Source organism: Sturnus vulgaris, chromosome 4 (genome assembly GCF_052056855.1).
Source record: "Sturnus vulgaris isolate bStuVul1 chromosome 4, bStuVul1.hap1, whole genome shotgun sequence".
Taxonomy (NCBI): Eukaryota; Metazoa; Chordata; class Aves; order Passeriformes; family Sturnidae; genus Sturnus; species Sturnus vulgaris.
The window spans coordinates 37,217,889-37,227,832 of NC_142246.1; positions in this window are offsets into that span (position 1 = coordinate 37,217,889).

A 9,944-nucleotide genomic window follows, 5' to 3' on the forward strand; every position below is an offset into this window, starting at 1 on the left:
CCAGAATTATCAAAAAAAGCCTTTTCTCCCTTATCTGCCATTTAAAAATTCTTTTCAGGACTATTTAGCTATGTTTCAAATGCCATTCACAGATTGCCACTCTGTCCTGTTGTGGAGCCACAGAGTCTGAGATCTAATGTTGAAGATGCAGAAGCTGGAGCTTCTGAAATATATTTGCCTTGTATTGTATAGGTTTTGATTTTACCACACAATAAACCATTCTTATTTATTAACAATTCAGGCCTAGTCATTCTCAAGTGATAAATACAGAGAAGTAAAATAAATGCCAGAAAATCTTCCCTCTCTGAAGCCACTTACTGCTTCTGCCTCAAGATTAGCTCCTGAGTTGTTTGGGTATCGTTTAACTCCTTCCTGCTGGTGAACACTGCCTTAGTCAGAAAATAGAATTTAAAAAAATAAAATAAAATACCAGCCAGAAAAAGAAGTTCCCTTCTAAGGATACACACATAGATCTTGCCTATTTAAAATTCTTTGTTATACTTCTCCCCAGTATGTGCAGAGTAAACAGCCTCAGGAAAAGACAGTAAAAAAATAGAAATTTAAGATTAAGATGGAAAATTTTCTTGCTTACTGAAAACATCCAGAGGTAACTTATCTTCAAGGTATATTAAATACTAACTTGTTTTATCATAAACATACTCAAGTGAAGAAAAGGAGATTCCTAAAAACAATGACTTTTTCACTCCCAATACCAAAATAAATTATCACAAAACTATGAAACCTATTTATTTCCCAGTCCTTCTCTTAGAATGCTTTTTGTCGGGGAAGTTACTTTCAGTCCTTTTTATGGTCCTGCCTAGGTGACTGCAGCTTCTTTATGGGTTTAGTGTAAGTGCATTTCTTTTCTGCTGTCTTCTTGGTTAAATATTCTCTACCCTGTGTGATCTCCTTTTGTGAGATCAAAAAAGAAAGCAATATTCCATTGAAGATTTATCTTCTTGTTTCACTTTCCCAGTCCAAAACCTTATTCTGTGTTTTGTTTTAGTGCTTGGATTTTGTTTTGTTTGCCCTAAAATTCTTCACGTTTTAAAATAAATCAGAGGATTCTAGAGGGTTTTTTCAGTTAGTTGCCAGTTTTGGGGCAGGATCGCTCACACCTATTTGTATAAATTCAACTTTAATTATACAGACACACAATTAACTGCTCCCAAGTTGGTGCAGGATGAACTAATCAACAGACTGCAGCAGATTTTTTGCCGAACAGCATAAAGAGAGCAGGTAAATCTATAATTCCCAAGACACGAGTGGAATAAATGTCATCATCATTCATTTGTGAGTCTATGAGTGTGTTATATTCTTTTGTGTGTTCATTTGAAAAAAGTAATATATGATACACCTCTGCCTTAACACATTTCTTTTCCTATCATGGATGGAATAGTACATTTGCATCATCCATATATCAGTTATCCACTACCTTGACTGGTTTATCTTATGCAGCAGATAGCTGACCAAGTGCAAGGGCCTCTCTAAATTTGGTATTTCGGAAGAGACTGCAGACAGCTTCAGGACACTATGTAAATTATATGAATTTCAAATGAACTGATAAAGGCTTTTCCACTTTTTTTTTAACTGCAATGCTATATTTCTACATAGGCTAATATTTACTTGCTAATGGAGTCTGGATTTAACTAGAAACTCCAGTTTTCATAAGCATTTAGTAAAATGACAGTAATCTGCTGCTGAATAAAACTGCTTTTTGCAACTACCATTTCTACATTTCATAATCCCCGTGTAATCTCTCTTAAGCACAAAGCTCATTCTTTAATATATGTGCCCCAAATGAGGTGAAAGGATCCAAATCTCTGTTATTCATGTAGGCTGCATCAGACTACTAGTTATTTCATTAGAACATAAAATACACCTATCTCAACACTGGAACTCCTGTTGCAGTTAGCAGAAATAGCCCCAGAGCATTAGCCAAATGTTATACGATACATCACCACTGAGAGCTATGCTCCTACTCTACACCAATTCCAGGAAAAAACTTCAGAAAAAATCCATCTCTTCTCAGCAGGGAAGCAGGGAATTAAAGCCTCTGAACGGCTTAACATTTCACGTTTTTCAGTGAAACAAAAAAATCGAAACTGTGGGAAATTATTGGGAATCTTGTAAAATTGATGCAGAAGCTAAAATATCACCCAAGAGAGGAGGTCACTGCAGCACAGAAGCTCATCCCAATAGGCAGCTGTCAGTTGTCAGACAGTACCTAGACATTTCTCAGGGTAATCCATGATATTGTAAGGAGGCAAACGTTGTTGTAGAACAGCCTTCTTTATTTGCTGTAGTACTGCATTATCGTCATTTTTCAAGGGGGACTAAACATGGGCTCTTCAGTGAAGCAACTGCTGAAGACCCTGGAAAAAGCTGTACTGGCAGGTATGAGCTTGCCTTTATACCGTACCAGATAAAGACTCTCCCAGAGGCCTACCACTATTCAAGGGGAAAAGGACTGTGATGCTGTGCATCTGAACAAACCTGATGCAGACAAGAATAGGTTGGGTGGGAGTGAGCTGGGGGCAGCCTAGGACAGTCCAATAGACATGGAATTAAGATGACCGTCCCACGCTTATTACTGGAAAACACCTCCAGCAAAATCATGTCCCTGTTTTCTATCCTCTCTACTCTAAAGAAGTATGTCACGCTTTGGCAGCTCAGCAGCAGCTCCTTGCCCTACCTATTCTAGCTCTGACCAACCAGTTTTCACTTCTTATGGAGCAGCTACAAGGTTGTCTAATCCTAATAGATGTTTGCTGTGGTTCTTCTTGCCCTGTCTCTCCCTATTACTGATTTACAAGAAGGCATGGGATTCACTTACCAGCACACATGTAAAAAGTGGTCCTCAGAGACCTAACAGACTGACTATTCTGTTCCCAAGGAACGTGTGCAAAAGCTAGGCACATAAAGATGAATTAATAGATTTAAAGCCTCTGTATGGTAAAGCCCTGTGTGTTTATTCATCTTTTCATTCTGTAATGGAAAATGCTGGACAGATTAACGAAGTACAACATGACCTATTGCTGTGTTTTAACAGAGTGTTCTATATTTTTTCTTTTAACCTGTAAAAACTGAGTACTGAAAGGTTAAGCGAACATAGATTCCAGACTTAATCACAACATTTTCTTCTCACCATGACATAAACTCTATTCTGTTTCTATTCACTATTTGCAGAACAAAGACAGGATATCCCAGAAAAATCAATATTTTCTCAGTGATGGTGCTTGTCCTCAGCTTGCCTCCAGGCAACACAATAAAAGGTTTTAAGAAACTGTCAATGAGCAAAATTGATAGCAGATGCTTTTGATCAGGTACCTTGTTTGGAAAGTGACTACAGTAAGGATTCCCATTTTGTAAATAAGGTCTGTTGACTTTATACTGACTTTCCAAATAATGGATTGTAAAAAGCCAATTTTACTGGAGCAAAATTACACAATCTTTCACAAGCCTGGCCTGCCGATGCACATTTTTTTCATTTCTGGGAACAGTCTGCTATAGGATATAATATATACTACAAAACTTTATTCTTCTACCCATGCAATTAGAGAAATTTTATTGAAATAGAGAATCATAAAAAGAGAAATGTCCCCTCGTATTTTTTCTTTCAAAAGCTATTATCAATAACTCTGTAGTTTGTGTCACATTGTAGCCACAAAAAAATGAGACAGATGCTGATAACTTTTCTGTCCACTTCAGCCTAGGCCATGCCACTTCATAAGTGTTGACAATTTGCTGGCTTTGGAAAGGCCAAAGCATGTATTCTCATGGGACTGAAAGGAAAATGTTCCACAAATGCCAAGCTGGAACTTGGCACCATGGTCACTTGGCAGACGAACAGCACACTGTACATAAACAAGGAGAGAGAGGGAACTTAAATTCTAAATACCCTCTTGAGAAAAGATAAAAAGCAGTTCCTAGGAACAGTGAACAAAAGCTGTCAGAAAAACTAAGATCATTGATTTTTGTCATGAATGACTTATGATTATGGCTGTGTGGTTGGGATGGGAATGGAAGATTATGCAGCACAATGTACTGTGCTTTCCAATCTCATGAGAGATTCCACTTACACTCATTAGATAAGGCACTGTGTCATATTTGTTAGATCTTAGGGCTTAAATACTGTATTTTACTCATTAATACAATTATCTTCCTGTTTCACCACATCTTTAGATGACATTAATGTATCATCATCAATTAATACAAACTTTTTCTATTTCTGTACATAACTGCTTAGAGGAAAATATACAGGCTGTAGAATAGCCACTGATTTTCCACTCGAATGATCTGCCTCAAAATGAAGCTGACCAAGCTGCAATTTTATTTCCACACCTCAAATACTTTTATTATGCAACGCACAAACACTTAAAATAAGAATATTCATGTCTCAGAGTTTAGACTGCCAGCTGGCTATCTGACAAAAGAACAGACTAAGCAAGGTAGCAGGATCTCTGATCCAGCAGATGAACAGGCTGTATTCTGCCTTCTGCATATTAACACTGTTCAGATCTGAAGGGGATCTGCTGTGATCCACGTGCACTTTAGCTCTGCACGGCACAGCACTCAGGATATTGAGTAATCTGTTACCACATCCCACACCCTTGATGTCTTTCACTGTCACCATCCGATACCAATTCAGGGTTTCATAATGCACTCTTACAAAAGCTTTCAAAACCTTACTCTGATCTGAAACAGTAGGCATCCTTCTCAGAGACCTTGCTCTTTATCTCAGAAGGACTTTAGTCCTCATCCAGTCTCCTTCTCTTAAAATACAACTAAAGATTAAAAGAAGGTAGAAAATGAACCTTCAAACTCACCAAATAATCATATTCAGTTTTAAATACTAGCACTAAACTACTACTGCACAGTGGCATTCTGCTCTCTTTTCCAGGTCTTTTGCAGCTTTCCTTTACAGTCCATGACTTTCTCTTTGTAGGCCTGAACTACACCCTCCACCGAAAAAAATCTATGCTTGTATTCTGCTTTTTCTTGCGCTTACTTTTGATTTGAAAGAAATCCAGTTGTGCAGTTAGGCCCAGATCCAGAAAAACACAAGCACGTGATTTATATATATGAATAGCACCATTGTGCAGGATGCAGGCTCTCTCCCAATATTTCCTATCAGTCTTTCCCCTGCTATTGCCTCTTTGTTCCCCATTACTGCATGTTTTTTCCAAGATATTCCTGTAAATTCAAAACCAGGTACAGTCTATGTATATGATCATGCTTAGAATGGAGGGGAGTGGGGTCTCAGATGAACTGAGACATGAAATACACATATATCTGTGTTCAAAATGAGATGTCAGAGAGTTCTCAGCACCACTTTCCATCTCAACCAATTAACACGTATCAGAACAACTGTTGGATTTCGTGCTTGTTCAACTTGAACTTTGGGAAGCTCATTCTGGTAGCTCATTTAGTTAGGAAAATACCATTAGAGAAGAAGCAGTGAAGGTTTGAGTTACGATATAGTTGCATTCTATATATTCTAAATATTCTAAAACAAAATTAATTAAAACTAAATAGTGTGGATTGTGTGATATTGTGAATCTTTTAATATTCTTTCACCTATGAGCAGTGGTGTATATTTTGAGGTGAGATATCAATGTTTCAAACAGTCCCACAAGTAAAATAAACATTTACACTTAGGTATTAACTGAGAGTGATCACTGACATGAATTCTCCTGGAAATAATTTCATGTACTCAAGTAATTTCAATTATTATGCTTTTGGCTTAGGAATACCTCTTGAAGATTCCCATATGTTGAACCAGGCATTTATAAGTGCTGCTGCAATATTTACTCTAGAATGCCAGATGTGAACTCTTTGCAGATGTGCCTGACATGATGCAAGTTCACATTGGATGATTTCAGTGTGAAGGTGCACCACAGTCTGCTATACTTCTGATAGTATAAGCATAGCAGAAATACCAGTGCTGGTCAAACACTTTCATAAACCCTAATGGGAGTTGACAGCGTAACTCAGGGAGGTGTTCACATCCTTGCAGAGTCAAAGTGCTGGTATCATATAGCAGATTTCTCTACTTTCTGAGATTAAATTCAGGAAAAAATTCTGAAAGAGCAATTTTAAAAAATAATTTTATTTCATTAGTGACTTGAAATGCATGCAACATCATCAGTCTGGTTCTCAGAGAAAGGGATAGTGGTTTTGCTGAGAAATTTTAGTTCAATGGTCATGGCAAGGTCAAGAACAAGAAGTTGATATTACGGTAAAAGCACACTCAATGATGTTATCCTAATAAAAATAATTTCTAGTTGCTCAAAGCCCTGTAATTTGATATTGACGAGATATTTTGAAAACACAAATGATAAGCTTTTGTGTTAGAGCTCATTCGAGTTGAATCTTAAGTCAGCTAATGCTCTGGCAATAACAACTTACTAAATGTTTCCAGGCAGCAGGAAGAAAGTAGCAAAAGGTAAACAATTCAAATATGCTAAAGAGGAACAAACTGCTACAAAAATAAAACCTCCTTCTGTATGAAACTCCTCACTTCTAAGCAATGTTTACTCCTCCTCTGTTTCATGCATTAAGAGGAAGTAGAGTCCCACAAAACAAAGGTCAGTGGTTTTCAGAGTTTTTTCACTGTGTTATTTCCTCAAAAGTTCCTCTGATTATTTTCAGCACTTCAGCAGAAAATTGCTTCAACCCATGAAAACCACTGCAGAGTCTCCAAAGGCTTGATAAATCACTGAGGCTGACTGAATGTCTCCCTGCGCTTAACATCCCTCTGTTGTGTGTGTTGGGGGTTAAGTGTTTCCCTACAGCTCCTGTGAGTCCTGCATACTGGGGTGTGGAGTCTCTATTTTGTGCCTTGTGATACTCACATTTTTTACAACTCTGGCAAACCAGAGGTGCTGAAATTGCAGTTTGTGCCAGCTGACAGCAGTTGCTGACTGTAGTGAACTCCCCTTGGGCCAGCCAGGGTACAAAAGTGCTCTCCGGCATTTTACTGATTGTCAGTGAGTTCTGCCATCAACTCTAACCCATCACCAGAAAACCCTTCTTCTTCTTTTGACATCAGTAATCCATGTTCTCAACCTGCTGCCCTTGGGATGCACTGCAAAGCATACAGGCATTTGCTCCAACATCTTTGATGCCCTGGCCTATAGCTGTGATGGCTTTAGAGGCACCACAGTTTGGGGTGTGGAATGTCTCCTTATTACACAGCTACTTCAGAATCACTCTGCGCAACTTAGCACAATGCAAGTTAAGGATATACATAAAAGCATCTTTCTACTTACACCTCTTTGTTCATTGTAAGTTGAATACTTTGCAGAATTTTCTTGCAAATGGTTCCCTCATTTAGAGACATAGACATCTCAGGAAACAATCATTAAAAATTGTCTCATCATGCTAGAGAATGATACCCTCTAAAATTACCTCTCGTATAAAATCCTGCCAGTGGTCATAAGTAATTTTTTTTCCACCTTATCCACAATATCAGTTGACCATTTCTTCTTTGTTTGACTCCCTTGGAGTGGAAAAACACCTGTTTGCTAGACAAACTATCATGTCCTATGTTTGAACTGCCTATACCTAACAGCATGTATTGGGTAACATGGCAAGATTTTGATAGCAAGGGAGCTACAGGGGTGGCTTTCTGCACGAAACTGCTAGGAATGTCTCCAGTGTCCAATAGAGCCAAGGCCAGCCAACTCCAAGATGGGCCCACTGCTGGCCAAGGTTGAACCCATTGGTGATGGCAGTAGTGCTTCTGGGACAACAAATGTAAGGGGGAAGTTATTGTGCAATTGTAGCCAGAGAGGGGACAGAGAATATGTGAGAGCAACAGCCCTGCAGACACTGAGGTCAGTGGAAAAGGAGGGGGAGGAGGTGCTCCAGGTACCTGAGCCAAGATGCCCTTGAAGCCCATGGTGCAGCCCATGGTGAGGCAGATCTGCCCCTGTAGCCCATGGAGGACCCCATGCTGGAGCAGGTGGATGTCCAAAGGAGGCTGTGATGCTGTGGAGAGACTGTTGGCTCCTGGGAGGAGTAGCAGACACAGTGTGTGATGAACTGACCATAATCTCCACTCCCCCTCCATCTGCACTGCTGGTAGAGTGGAGGTAGAGAAAAGTGGAAGTGAAGCTGAGCCTGGGTTGCAAGGATGAGTGGCAGCAAGGTTTTTGAAGATTTGGGTTTATTTCTTATTACTCTACTATTATTCGATTGCCAATAAAGCATATTAATTTCTCCAATCTGAGTCTGCTTTGACCCAGATGGTAATTGCTGAGATCTCTCCCATTCCTTTTGTTGACCCAGGAGATTTTCATCATATATCCTCTTCCCTGTCCAGCTGAGGAGGGGAGTGTCAGAGCCATTTCAGTGAGCACCTGGCATCCAGGTAGGGTCAACCCACTATACAGCCCCTTCTGTCAGCAAGGGGCAGAATTCTACCTTTGTCCCTGCTGACGACTCACTACATCGTTCAGTTTAAAGAATTTCTCAACTGAACTTTATGGTCCATGTTGCATATTTGTAGCTTTTTTATCATATAAAATAACTATGTAGTTCATTACTAGCTTGATACCGCAAAGATAATAATGTCACCAGTGGGCTCACAGTGGGCTTGGTATGATCTTTCCCATCTTCTGTGTTCAAAGCACCCTGTAAACTTACTACACTAGGACAGGAAGGCATTTTTCAGGAGGCTGGTTTTACATTTCAGTTCCTTTACCAAATGGATATGCTCTTGCTCAACTTAATACACTTTGAAAAGGAGTTAAGCCAAAAACGAGAGTCATGCTAATTATGGAACAAGGATACCCACATATGGAGTTACTCAGAAATAGCCATTCTTGAATAACATTGTATAACCAAGCATGGGACATATTTTTAAGTTTTTCTTCATAAGCATGGTAAATAGAGCTTTAGGAATTCAGGGTTCTTTTACTTTGTGTTCCTTTCCAATTTTATTTTTTTAAATTGCGTTAGCATGGCCTAGTTTTTGGTAGTGGGGGATGGGGGGGAGCAGGGCGAGAAAGGGCCCCAGAGGTGACTTTTGTGAGGAGCTGCTGGAAGCTTCCGCTCCGTCTGGAAGAGCCAATCCATCATGGTTCCAAAGACAGGCATGCCACTAGCCAAAACCGGTGGTAATGTCTCTGTGATAACATATTTAAGAAGAAATCAAAACAAAGGTAATGGTGCAGTTGTAATTTTCCAGACAGAGAAGAGTAGAGTGAGAATATGTGAGAGCAACAGCCCTGCAGACACTGAGGTCAGTGAAGAAGGAGGGGGAGGAGGTGCTCCAGGTGCCTGAGCCAAGATTCCTCTGCAGCCCACGGTGAAGACCATTGTGAAGTGAACAAAATCAAAAAGAAAGAAATCTGTGGAACATGTGGCACAAAATTTGCTTCAGATAAATTCAGATAAATTGTTGAAAAAGCACAGGAGTATTTGTATCTCCAAGTTCTATCCAAAATTTCAGTAAAAGACACCTATTACCATGCAACTAGGAACTCAGAAAAGAAATTCCACATTCCTAACAGAAAAAGTGATAAAATTTTAATTTTTATCAGGACATATTAATTCAGTAAGCAATAGGAAAAAGATTGTGGTCTCTTATGTTAGCTTGGTGACTCAGGCACCATGGCAGGATTTCCTGCCCTCTAAAAATTCTTTAATTGGAGTGGATGATGAGGCATCTGTTGCCACTCCTTTGGACCCAGTACAGCTGTCTACGGAAGGACACAACTGTTTTCGTAAACGGACAATGGAAAATCTTTTTGACAGAGTACAAAAGGCCAACAAGCAGTGGAGGCAAATCCATTCCTGAGATCCCTGAAGAATATCAGTGGCATCATGGCAGAGATTATTATAGCCTACATGCTGGATGCTCTGCAAAAAATGGAAAGCACTAGAATAAGCTCACAAACCTGATCCACAGAAAAAACTAGCTGTTGGGACATCTG